The sequence below is a fragment of the Ambystoma mexicanum genome, chromosome 2q (genome assembly GCF_040938575.1).
Source record: "Ambystoma mexicanum isolate Mex_15411 chromosome 2q, UKY_AmexF1_1, whole genome shotgun sequence".
In the NCBI taxonomy this organism is placed as follows: Eukaryota; Metazoa; Chordata; class Amphibia; order Caudata; family Ambystomatidae; genus Ambystoma; species Ambystoma mexicanum.
The window spans coordinates 572,899,032-572,912,784 of record NC_090924.1 but is presented as its reverse complement, the minus strand read 5'-3'; positions in this window follow the sequence as shown (position 1 = coordinate 572,912,784).

The window sequence follows — 13,753 nt, the reverse complement described above, 5'->3', positions numbered from 1 at the left end:
AAGAGAAATGGCACCCACTTCATATCGCAGGAGAGGTATAGGTGTACACTTTGGAAGACCTAGTACGGATTTCCAATATTTGGCTTCCAAACAATCCCAATATTTTCTATCACTGTTTCTTGTCCATACGAAATTATCGGTACAACTTTTTGTTGATAAAAAGTCATAATATGGGTAGTTGTAAGTTTACCATATTTATACAAAAGTATATTAGCTTGCGAAATCAGTGTCCGCATCTTGGCTTCCAGTGTTGCAATCTGAACAATATCACTGTTTGTGTCAGTAAAAGGCAATCCTAGGTATTTATATTCAGAAACAACCGATAATGCTTTATACTGCATGGACCAATGATAATTCACCAGTTTAGTAGTGTATGCCTTATGACAGCGAACAATTTGAGTTTTTTCATCGTTTATAATCAAATTATTCTCTATGACATACTCATCCAATTTATTAAGAAGATTTTGAAGGCCTGTCGGTGTTAATGATAATAAAACTAGGTCATCAGCATAGAGTAGCCACATAATTTTTTGTTTCCAAATTTTGGAGCATCTGAGATAGTGTCTTCAAACTTATGATTAAGGGCCTGATCACGACTTTGGCCCTACCGCAGAACTCCCCGGCGCTAATAGCGCCGGATCACGAGTTCGGCGGTAATGTAATTCTCCATTCCCCATTGAGCCCATTCAGGAATGCCCTATTCCCCATTGGGCTCAATGGGGAAAATTTGCGCTCTTACCAACGGTGGATTTCCCGCCGGTTGTAATAGCGCGAATTTTCGGCAGATTTCCCCCCAGCTAAGATCTGGGGCAAAATCCGCCGCAGTCCTGATTTGGCGGACCCTTAAATTCGGCAGTATTAGCGCTACCGCCGGATTTAAGGGTTACCGGCAGAGTTGTGATCAGGCCCTAAGTCTAGCAAGAAGAGGTTAAACAATGTGGATGCTAATATGCACCCTTGTTTCAATCCACTCTCCGTTGGAATTCTGGCAGATAATAGCCCATCAAGTGTCAACCTTACTTGTATAGAGGTATCAGAATGTAAAAGTTTAATCAAAGTGAAAAGGGATGCAGGACAACCATAACGTTGCAGTTTTGTAAAAAGTAATTGCTGTTCAACAGAATCGAATGCAATTTGAAAATCTACAAATGGCAGATATAGCTTTTGATTTTGGTCAAGGTATTTAGCTTTGAGTAGATTAAGTGTGAGCATATTTGGGGCTGTGCCAAATCAACTTACAAACCCAGATTGAAAAGGGTTAGCTCAGGACTCGTCCACTCTTTAAATTCTTGTGGTATAATACGACAATATACTTTGCCAGGAGGATCTAGCAGCGCAATTGGTCTGTAACGTTTTTAAACAATGGAACAATGATTGAGTGTTTCCATGTAGATGGAATTCATTGTGTGTAATGAATGTTTTGAAAAATTTGAAATAAAATTTCAGACCAAATTTCCGGATTTTGCTTAAAGATCTTATTGGATAAGCCATCCGGACCTGGAGCTTTCGATTGGCTTATTGTGTTGATAAAGTACAATATGTCCGCCTTCACTATATCAAGGTGAAAAGGAGTATTTACTTCTACTGTTTATTGGCATTGACTAGCCAAAGAATCAGCATATATCTTAGTAAAATGTGTGATCCAGATTGCTTCAGGGACACTATGTACTTGTGTCATCAATTGGGAAGTAATTGTTACCTGATTCAATGCTAGCCACATTTGTGCAGTATTTTTATTTTACATCAGATTCAACATTTGTTCACCATCTCTTTGATTTAACCTCCCACGATAAGAGCACAACCAATTTCTATATGTCGTGTTAGCTCTAATTATAGCTGTTACTCTTTGTTGACCAATCAGGTTTAGAGCCTTACGTTTTTGGGCACGATGTTCTGACTTTTTCTTTTTAATTTGACTGTCAAAGACATGAGCTTTACCATTAACTTGCATATTAGATTTTTTTGTACAGTATACTTCTGCATTAGATCATAATATGATATGTCAGAACAAGCACCACTATGTCAGGAGTGAACAAAAACCGAGTTTATATCATTTGCAAACGTTGAAAGGCTTTAATCCGTCCACCTAAGGTGGTTCATTTGTGCATTAAATGTCACAACACCCGAGTACTGCATTTGACAAGGAGATAGTGGAAATTGTGTCTCATTCTATTGTGTTGTGAGCATTTGATGATTACTAACCGGTACATTAAGTACTCAAAGAAATTGTATTCTGGTTAGTAAACTATAATCTACGTACATATAGTCGATAATCGCACGATTCCATTTGATGTTAGGTGGAATATCTCCCATACAAGAGCCGTTAAGCATACACAGAGCACGGGAAGATATCAGATGTTCCCACTGAGTTATTATCTTCCTTTTAATTGGGTTACCAAATTCAAAACAATGCATGTTGAGATCCCCAGCCAAGATAACATGCGCAATTTCTGAATTCAAAACAACATAATCCAGCATTTTGGAAACCTCATACAAAAAAATTAGAATCTTCAATACAATTAGGATTCCAATAAGAATTAATTAATGCCTACAGAGTTGAATGAACAGAAACAATGGTAAGTTGTTTGAGTACGTTGGGGGCATATGAGAAGACAATGCTAAGACCGGAACTCATTTTAATACAAGTGAGAAGACCAGACATAGGCCGACCCTTCGCGACCTGCAGAGCAGGAGTGAAATGGATTGTGTGATCATGCCACACAGGAGAATTAGTTAACCATGTCTCTTGAATTATGTCTATATCATACTGTTCCAATTAAGACTCTGCGTTGTTAAACAGATGTCGATGCCCACAAGTATTCCAAGATACCATTTTTATTGCTTGATTCATTCCCTGCGGTGATAGTTAACTATTGGCTTCACAAGAAGGTATACATTTAGTATCAGTTTGCTTCATACAATTTGAGGTGACAGTCTCAGATATCACTCTAGGTGAAATACCTGCACAAAAAGAACTAAATTGTTGTACTTTATTTGTTTGAGCTTGTCCTAAGAATAGTAGAAAGCCCAAATCAAATAGTTCTTCCTTTGCAGACCAGATGATGTTGCAAACTAACTGAGAGCGTAATCGCAAGCATACCAAACCCAAATTATTTTCGTTAACAAATTCCACCTGATCAATGTCAGATGTTCCTACATCCTCCAATTTGTAAATATCGGAGAAAAGTTCCAGTATACTCCGTCTATTCAACATATTGAGGGAAAGGAGCTTCCCGACAGCCAAGTATTAAATTAGTGACATGTTTATCAATTATTGGCAGTTTTGATTTTATAAGAGGAGCCTGTTTTGATTTTTTGATGTCTGCCCTAGGTGTTACTGTTTTTTTTTTTTGTTGTTCTTTGGGTAATAATGATTGCAACAGTCGAGCGATTCCTGCTCCAAGACCTCCATATTGGTCATCTTGTACGCCCAAAATACCAGGTGTACTTGTTGACTCACTCACCAAATTACTCTTCTTTAGTAAAGCTGCAGTTTCAATTGCTATTTGTTTGGATTTGGTTTCACTGACTTTAGTACAACCTGCAAATAGAGACGGTGCCTCTCCACGTTCTCCAAGAATAGTCAGCTACTTATGATCATGATTTAATGAAGATACTCTAGTTGGAATTACAGCGAGAGCACATTGTCCAATACAATTTACGTGTGGAACACCCACATTAGGTAAGTTGACAAATCGCGACATATACAAATCCACCTCTCTTCTAATCTCCTGGCATCTAGTTTCCTCTGTTACTTTGTTTTCTACTATAGTCTTGCATGAAGTTGCTTTCGGGGGAACAGTGACGGCAGGTAATGAGGTTGTTTGTATAGCATGTTTGTGAATCGCTGCTACAAGCTCATCCAAAGGGGAAGGTGTGCTAAATGCACTATCACTCTCATTGGTAGCTTAGAAACTCAGTTTACGTTTACGGTTTTGGTCCAGTAATGCAGATTTTTTCCCAACAGCAGCAGATGCCAATTGTTTGTTCTTTGGTGGGGCCTTAAGTGTTTTAATACATTGCTTTGTAGCACCTGACATTACATTTTTCTTGTTATTCATATTCTTTGTCTTTTTTCGAGGATCACATGCCATGGGCACTTTTCCTTTTTGTTGTTTTAAATGTGTACCACTGTTTGGCTGAGTTCCAGACGTGATCCCCTTTGGTTTATTTGTGAAAATTGTATAGGCTTTTTTGGCCATCTTTTCAGTTGTATTTTGAACTATCACAATGTCATTATTCTGTTCTACCCCAACCTCTGTTATTATGCCCGTTATGTGTGGAACAACTAATTGAACATCAGCAGTTGTACTGGTGGTGCAAGAAGGCATTTCGATATCACAAAATAACATTGGTGATGTAGCTTGGTCATTAAAATCAATAATTGCATAAAATGTGATTGCCAAGCAATTATGTTTGCAATCTGGGAACTCTGGATATTCATTTTTTCATTCAGGCTCTCATAAAGTTATACAATCGTAAGCATCATCGTATTAAAAGCCTCAAGGGCCAATCCTACTACAGTACTCATTCCGTAAGTGGCAAAGGGGTTCTTAATACCACGTGTTTGCCTAGGCGTTGGAGCAAGAAAAGAGGATGCCACATACAATCTCACCGGGCTTATTCCAGAAAACATCTCGGGCGAGAAGGACAATTTTTCTGGAATGGTCTGTGTAGTATAGTCTGTATGCATTGAGCCCAGATCAATAACCACTATATCACCAGAAGCAGCTGGTCTTTCACCCTCAGTATCCATTGAGTCATTTACCACAGTTTCACCCCTCAATACAGTGCTATCAGACAAAGAAATATTGCATACTGCGGAATGGATGGAAAGACTCGTCATTGTTTTCCTAACACTTCCAACAGCCGCCTCCTGCTTACCAGATTCTACCAAATTCGAGCCCAAAGTGGCTTTTATGGATGTGGCAGGAAAGAATCTGCGTATAACAGCAACCTGATTATTGTTTAATACAGGTTGGACTGACTTTGCAGTTGAATGTTGTATTTTGGGAGTCGAGCAGGATTCATCCGGAAAGAAACTTTTCCGGCTCTTTGACTGCTTTGTACTGAGAAGAGTTTCAGTTTTCTGTACTAAGGATAGTGGGGGCATGCCTGTACGTAAAGTGTACAAAGTGCGTTTCATTGGTTGTAAACGGCACACACAGTTATATCAACAAATCAACATGGAGTTCAATTAGATCAGACAACTCCGCACCCACCTTACTGTGAACTGAACAACTAGTTCCAAAATAAACTGTCCGGCGACTGGACGCGCACCAGCTTGCAACGCAGCACAAATGCACCGTCGCAATGGCGAAGCGGCAAAGCATTGCTTCAATGGTGCTTTGCTTGGTGCGCACGCGCTGGTGCGTGTGAGGTCGCCTTTCTGAAATGTCGGCAAATAGTGGGCGGAGTCTCACAGTATGATAGTCTAAAAACAATGACAAAATAAAGAAAATAAAGAAATTTCAGTTACAATGATAACCTTTAACGTTCCTTAAGTCCGGTATATTGCCCAATAAAAGTCAAACAGTAGTTATATTCAATTACCAAAGAAATGACAGGACAAACTTTGAAAGTCCAGCTTCAATAGAAGATAGCGAGCGGGCAAAGCGGTGCTTCAATGGTGCTTCGCTTGGTGCATGCACGCTGGTGCGCGCAATGTCGCCTTTTTGAAACGTCGTCGAATGCAGCTACGACTGTGACAAATTGGGTCTAGCTGGTCACATAACTGGAAATAGCGCTCTACGTGACTTCCCTCAGCACCGCCCACATGCCTGACCTCTTGGTTTGCTTACTCGAGACCAGCCAGCCCGTTTAATGGTCAAATGCACAAATGCATCTTAAGCCTCCTCTTGGAACTTTTCCATACCTGGACTTCGGTCCCTGGGAGTGTTCCTACCGCAACGCACTTTGAGGCCATACACATGGAAAAAGGAGCTATATACATGACTACTACAATGCAATTCACTCAATGTGCAATTTGGCAAGTTGCCAAAGTCTCACCTGAGCACACAAATAGACGGGTCCAGCAACCATCCTCCGTGTGTCTTCAAACGCATACAAAAGCCATCTTCATAAATAACTTCAGAAAGGACTAAGAGTGAGGCCATGTGTAGCAATGCTTGTGTGCCCAACAAGAATAGCATGGTTGCAAAATCAGTGGCATCTTGTGTGTGTTTGCAAATAAAGTATTTTATCACTAAAGACTTATCTTAATCAGTGTGTATACAGACGCTCATGGAGTCAATATGTTCTGAAGTAAATGAAGTCTAATAAGTGGCAGGGCCCAAATATTTTCTAGCACACCTGTGACCCATCGGTGCAGGCAGCTCGCCTCCGAATGTTGACACCACTCATGGCTGTTCTACACAGAGTTATCATATTTGGAGTTAAAGTTGCAGCTCCCACCGGTTCATTGGGGGTGGTGGATGCACTTTGCGCATTACAGATAACAATAGACATAATTATTGGTTGTGTTTTGAAAAATAAAACAAATGTTGAAGTGTTTCTTTCAAATACATCACTGTTAACATTTTGTTCCGTTCCTGTCTGTGAGGAATTGGGCAGCTGGGGTTCGGCATGGGGAGGGTTGCGGCCGGAGTCACAAGACATGTGTTAATGAGCCATTGAGATGTGGGGTGTTGGGACCCAGGACCGCTTGAACTACAACCCTCATGAGGACTTGTGGAGGGAGCGTGTGCATCACGCACGCAAGGTTGTGGGGGCTTTGAAAAGCACCTCCCCTGCCGGTGCCGCTTGCTGGCGATTTTTGGTGGATGCTGGCGCGGGCCAGAAGAGGCATGAGCATGTTGTGCAGAGGCAGACCTGTGACTGGGGGAGCAGCAGCAACAGAGACTTGGAGAATCGGCTCCCTTGTTTGCTGCCTTGCGCTCCACTAACCGCCCTTCAGAAGCAGAAAGCTAGATGTGGCCGCAGTGATACATCGCCTGCATAGCTTCACCTGGGGTGGTTCTGGAAGGACCCCCCAAACATCAGATAAATTAACTTTATTGGTCGGGTGGCATGTATGAGCAGTTGTGGGACACATTAGCCTGGAAGGGTTTCAAGGACGCGCGCATGGGATTGAAAGCGCACTAGGAAAGGAACATTGAATGTTATGCACATGTTTTCAGTGTTTGCACTTACTTTTGTCTGCTACATGTACGCCCTTCATGACAAACACTTATAGGGGCTGAAAGCTCCTTTTCAGTTATATGTATCTGTGTGTGCTATTAGGTTCTCAGGCAAGCCTGGTGACTGCATTGTAAATTTAACCATACGCAATATTTGTTTCATGTAGCTGATGTGCATTATGTTAAGTCATAGGCAGGAAACTACCTTCCACACTTTTAAATAAGAAAGGGTGTGCTTATGGGTGTGTGGTGTCCTGAACCAAGAAGGGGCATACTCAGGTCATTGTTTAGTATGTCAAGTCATTTCCTCCAGAATAAGGGAGTAATGGTGCAAGGACCTAAGCAGGATATGGTCCAAAAGGATGCATGTTTGTACATCTCTTTCCTCAACTCCCCACTACCTATTCAAAAGCAACTTCCCTAATCCTCCATCCAGTTTTCCTAACTCCCCTTCCCTATCCACAACTCTCTAACCCTCTTCCCCCCATTGGGTGCCTCGAGGTCAGCTGCAATCTACATCAGGAACTCGTACCACCCAAGGTGGGAGGACTGTCTTCCATTTGACTACCAAGGTCAGGAAGGAGTTGTGAGATACTCCTTGGGTGTGACAATGTGGATGGCAAGTGTAACATGTTCAAAGAACAAAAAAACTAAAATAATGTTCTCCTTTGGTAAATTGATGGTCAAATACAGGAAAAATCATTGCTCAACTGAACCTGCAAAAATGTCAAACACTGCAGCAGGACCTTTGATATGGTGGATAGGCTGGCACGCATGACAGGCCTTCCCTCTTTGATATTGGCCTTTTCTCATACCTTGCTCCTGTGTTGGGGATGCTGGCTGATCATTTTTCTGTTGTTCTCAATCCACCCCACTTGGTATTAGAGTAGAGAATTTTCAGGGATGCCATGCAGGCTGAGTGGAGCAGTGTGCAGCCACGTCCAGCATCAGTGGCCAGCATTGTCACCATCCAACTGATTGTTATTTATGAAAATGAATAAATTACCCTGCCCTGTCTACCTGGGACATCAGGTCCCTGAATAACATTGAGGCAGATAAGGATGCAAAATACTCTGGAAGTGAAGTAGAAGTGTTCTTTGTGTTCCCCGTAACAATGATACAGCTGGAAGATATTTACTTTCACTGGGAATTGTAAATATATTGCTCAGAGCCTGTCACTTTAAACTGTACAGACTTTAAAATGCTTGTGAGATTGCAAAGTGAAGTGAAGTAGAAGTTTTCTGTGTGTTCTGCTGAAGAAGGAAAATCCGATTATCCCTTCCCTCCTGATGGCGCCCCTAACCGGAAGAAGCACTCCCGACAGAACAACTATCGATCATCCGAAACTGCACCCTGTCCCACCGCTCCCAACGTAAGCTTACATCACGGCAGACATCCAGCCATCCGCCCCATCATCCCCACAATGGCAAGAGCCTTAGCCAACACAACCAACGACAACCAAGACCGAGCAGGGGATGACTAAATGGACCAACTCGATTGACGTCCCCGCAAGCCAGGCTGCAGGTCGTTAGAGACTTTATGACAACATAGCCACATTAGACAGGAAGCACACATGCAGTAGGCACAATCAGGACACTCAAACACCAAACCAGACAAAGAACATGTGCCTACAGTTCTATGAGCTAGAGGACAGTGACACACATCCTGTCTGCACGTTTGTTATTTTTCATGTAGGCCCACTATCTCACCGCAGAAACGCAAGATGCCAGAAGAGCTTGTGTATATGCATGCAAATGATACCCGCAATTTTACTCTATGGATGGACAGGAGTACTCAAGGGACCTGACCACTCCTTACATGCTTTTAAACTTGAGCAATCATATTGGAAGAATAACCAGAATTTAGGTAGGCCTCGGATCAATCCAGCACACTAAACTCCTTTTACAGAAATCTTGTTGCTGCAAGCTGCTGAACAAGCAGAACAGCCCCGGCAGGGACTGCCACCGCCAAGGCTGCTATGTTGCAAGTGACATTCTTCACTCAACGGTGCCACAGTGAGCCCGTTACAGGTCAGGATACCGCAAGATAAAATACAGATCAAATTGAAGTAATTCAACATCCCTAGCGGTCTCCTCACATGTGATCCGGCAGACCTGACATGATGCCAAGACCTGGAAGCTGGGAAGATGCAGCCGTCTCATGTTGGAGACTGAACCTTGCCACATAATTGCAACAATTCACCAACAATATGCGCTGGGACTGGACTGCTCTCATGGCATTAGCAAAGACCTCATTGTTGCACAGCTGCCACTTATTCACAGCTTGTTGATACATGTTAGGCAGGAACCTGTGCAGTTCCCTCTGGGACTACTGCAAAAGATTTAAGACTACAGGTGGTTGGCAGTAAACTCAATTGGTAGCAGTCTGTACCACCCAGATTTACCTGGTAGCTGTAGCTGAGCAGTCAGACTTCTCTCAAGAAGAGTTAGGCAGTATACAAAGTATTCACGATAGGTCAAAAGAACACAGTAGAACAAGCAAACACTGACGAGAGCTTGGTGTAAAAGAGATATCATTATTTATTTAAAAACACATCTAGTTAAACACACTGGCACTAATATCAAGCAGTTCAAAAACACGGTCACTAAAAAATATACACTCCCTTCAACGATTAGTTAGACAAGTCTTAAGTAAAGCAACACTTATTTTCAGACAGCGGTGAGCGCTTAACGAAGATGGCACTCTAATCAATCGGTTTAAAAGAGAGAGAAAGGCAGAGCAAAGATAGAAACAGATCCCAACACTTTCGGAAGAACACAGTAGGAGAAGAAGGCAGTTTAAAACCGTAAAGTCAAAGTTAACAAGGCCGGACCCACTTTAAGAGGCTCTGGTCGAAATGTGTCCAAGGTCACACGGTTCAAAGTGCCTAAAAGTCTCGCAATAAGTTCAGAAAGAGTTGGACCAAAAAGAAAGGGACCAGTTAGATGGTCAAGGCGGCCAGCCCAGTCCAGAAGGTTAAGGGGTTATTGTTACCTTGTAGCAATCTTTAGAAAGGGAGGCCTGGCGGACACGGTACTTAAAATGGTGAGAACGCTCCAGCAGGGGCAGTTGTTCCTGCCAGCGGGTGCAAGTCGGTGCTTCATCCGGAGGAAGAGAGGATCTCGTCGGGGAGGAAAGCAGGGGTCCGTTGCACTGCCAGGGAAGAAACCAGCCGCAGAGTTCTCAATTAAAAGGAGCAGACCTTTTATTTGCGGTCCAGTGGTAAGTGTCTATCCGGTTGCCAGGTGCTTGGCACGGGCAAGTCGAGCGCAAGATGTCCTGGGATGCGAGCAAAGAAGGTAAACTGGTTGTGCCCACCAGTCAGGGGAAGAAGACTCTCCAGCAGGGAGATCTCCTCTGTGGTTGGGAAGTGGTGAGTCGATTCAGCAGGGCTCCTCCGGTGGTGTCGTCGTAGCAGGTCGGCTCAGCTTCTCCCTCGTCGGATTTTAAGGTCCTGTGGCGACTTCTGAAGTTCCAGTCCCAAAAGCCCTGCTTTTATGCAGCACACCCCCATTCACACAGCCTAGCTGTCAATCAAACATGCTAAGTGGTGAGACGACCGGCTCACCACTTGGGCCAATCACACAAGAGTACGACTTGAATTACCAAGGTAACTCAGTCCAGGGTGCCTAAACGCCCTCCCACACCCCCTGTGGTACCCAGACAGAGTGGCACCACTTTTGAAGGCTTCTGTGGAGAAGCCCGCCAAAAAGTGGAACAAAGGGCTCGACCTTTGGTTTGGTGTTACAGAGGCGAACACAAACGCCATTTTAAAACCGAGTTCTGGCAGAAAATACCAACCGGTGAATTTATATTAAATAAATAAACCGGCGTTATGTTAGAGGCTATGTTAAAAAGTATTAGCCTCGAACAATGGGAAAATCCCATAGAGATATATTCGCGGTTGAATATAAAAAGTAGTATCCACTGCCACCAGCCAAAACTCGACGAGGGGGGATGGGACAATGCCCCCTTGCATAACAGACCCAGGGGCAATCGAATTGCCCCTACCAGTACGTCCACAATATGATGGTTTGTGCTGGGTCTGTTAGTAATTTGGGACTAGTAAAGCCAATGGTGACTTTACATGCCCTGGGAGACAGTAGTCAGTCCCAGGGCATGGAATCTATGGTGGGGGGTCACTATGACACCCCGGTGTTACTGCACGGAGGGTGCGGCGTAACACACATAGAAAAAACATATGAGACCCTATGGAGTAAAAGACCCCATGGCCCATGAAACACATTAGCATTCAAAGGAACACCACAAATCATGATGGGAGAAAAAAGAGTCTCACTCTTGGCAGGAGAAAAAAACAAACTCCAGAAATCCAGCAAAGCTGCTGGGGGACTCACTAGGTTAGGAAATTCAGCCTAAACAGAGAATTCTCCCTAACAATACACATTATACAAAAGCAGGTGTCCCGTGGGCTAGGAACAACGATGGTCCTAGGCTTGGGGGCCCACAGCCTGACCAATGAGGACTCTGAGGGACAGAGGCTGGCGGACGGAATCTCCAGCCAATCATCATGGGTTCCAATATAACATTTCTCAGGTAGCAATTTCTAGGGATGAACCAAGTATAGCACCTGACAGCGTGCCCACCAAAAACAAGGCACCCTATATGGCTCTGTACTGGACCTCCCACTCTGGGAGCGAACCCAGAGTGGCGTAAGGTTCGTGGAAGGTTTTTGGTAAGTGACAACGATTGTGACGTCACGAGTGTACCAAAAGGGCCTGCGAGCCTGAAATTGTCGAGATGTACTTGGATGGAACTTGATTCCTTGTATGTTGTTCCTGCTTGTTTGACATAATAAAATGGCAGTAACTCTTTGCTCCTTGTGTGGACCTCGACTTCTTTGGGACATTGGAAGGAGTTAGGTCCTTCTGTGAGATTGAGGTCCGCTGACCCTAGGTACCGCTCTGCCGACCCCAGAATTTACCCTAACACTGCAGTGGACAAGGGGCAGGGTATAGAAGTCTCTAAGGCTTTGCACAGAGTTTGCTTTCTAGGGCCTGCACATACCTGAGTCCTCTGACTCTCCCACAAATGCTGGAGCAGAAAAGTACTGCCTTCTCGATGGTGCCGACAGTAGAATCATCGCTGCATGTCCCCGGCGGAGCAAACGTCCTTAGTGGGGGAGAGGTTTAATTCAACTGATCCTACTACAAGCAAGGCAGAGTGTCTTGGAGTGTTTCCTGGATTCTCAGGGGCGAGGAGAGAGAACGTGAGGACTGCCTCCAACAGGGACGGCACAAAATTCAAGGGTAAGACTTAAACATAAATTGTAACATGTGGGTGTCCCAGCTAAATTTTCATCACGCACAGTCAAAGAGAAATTAGCATCTAGTGGGGAAAAGGGGAAATCATTTAAAATCTATTCCCCTTTCCCAGACACCTTGTCTTTACCCAAGAATGTCGTCAGATGCCACGCTACCTTTTCCACGTACAAGACAACAAGCACAATGTCAAAAGGATGGGAGGCTATTGCAGGCAAAGAAGCATGCTCCTCCTGCACCCCCTACTACAGTTACAGCTATAGCTACTGTCTCTGCAAGGAAGCACTCAAGTACTTCTAAAAGATGCTGAGAGCTGACGAGCAGACTCAGAGTAGGGTGACTATCTAAGACGATGAAAGCAAAGAAATCTCTGTTAGGCTCTGTAAAGACTGGAGGGGGGTATCTGTACTCCTGCTCTCTATATGGCAGAGTAGAGGGACAGAGCACACCAGCCAAGATTCTCTATTTGGTAAACGTGGATGAGCAGTCAAGGCTTAAGCTCTCAAGAGGTGATGCAGGCTGGTTATGAAGTACAGTGTAGTCCCAAGCACCCACAAAGGAATGTCCACACCCTATGTTAGTGAAAAAAAGTTTTGTTTATATAAATAGGCTCAAGTTATGTATACAATCACAACAACACACTTTGTGCTCAAGATAATCTAAAAATGGTAAATATATGCAGTTTCAATGTGGTACCGCAATTACTCTTTGATTCCATTAAAATGCATCAACTGTACTCAGTTCAAATCTCATACTAATCAGTTAACAATGTGAACCAACAATAGACATAGGAGAAAATCAGGTTGGTTACAACAATGGTCAGAATACTGGACCCTACCACTGGACACAGTTCTGTGTGAGGAAACCCCCACCTTGGCAAGCTGTAAATAAAGATATAATACATGCCTAGTGTTAATATGGATTTCTGAACTCTGACCTGGAGGGGCAGAGGTTCAGAAGGCCAGCCTAGTTTCTTGGAACAGGGTAAACTCTGACAAGCCAGACCAAACAGGGTAGCGATGGCGGTGGTCAAGACTAAGTCTCAAGAGGGGTGAGGGTGACTGAAAGACCTCAATGAGCATACAAAGCAAGGACACTTACAAATTACTCCAGACAGGTGCTATATTAAAAATATAGACACATTTATTACAAGGCCTTTGTAACATTGACCATAGCAAAGAATCACAGTAACACTAAAGTAAACCAACACATCACAATCAATATAATATATGTACAAGACCCAGGGGGTCTAAAGGGTAAATGCAGTATGTCGACAACCTAGAGGGGAAGAAAACACGCAGTGCAAATAGTCTTTAGGCCCAGTTCCGCATCAAT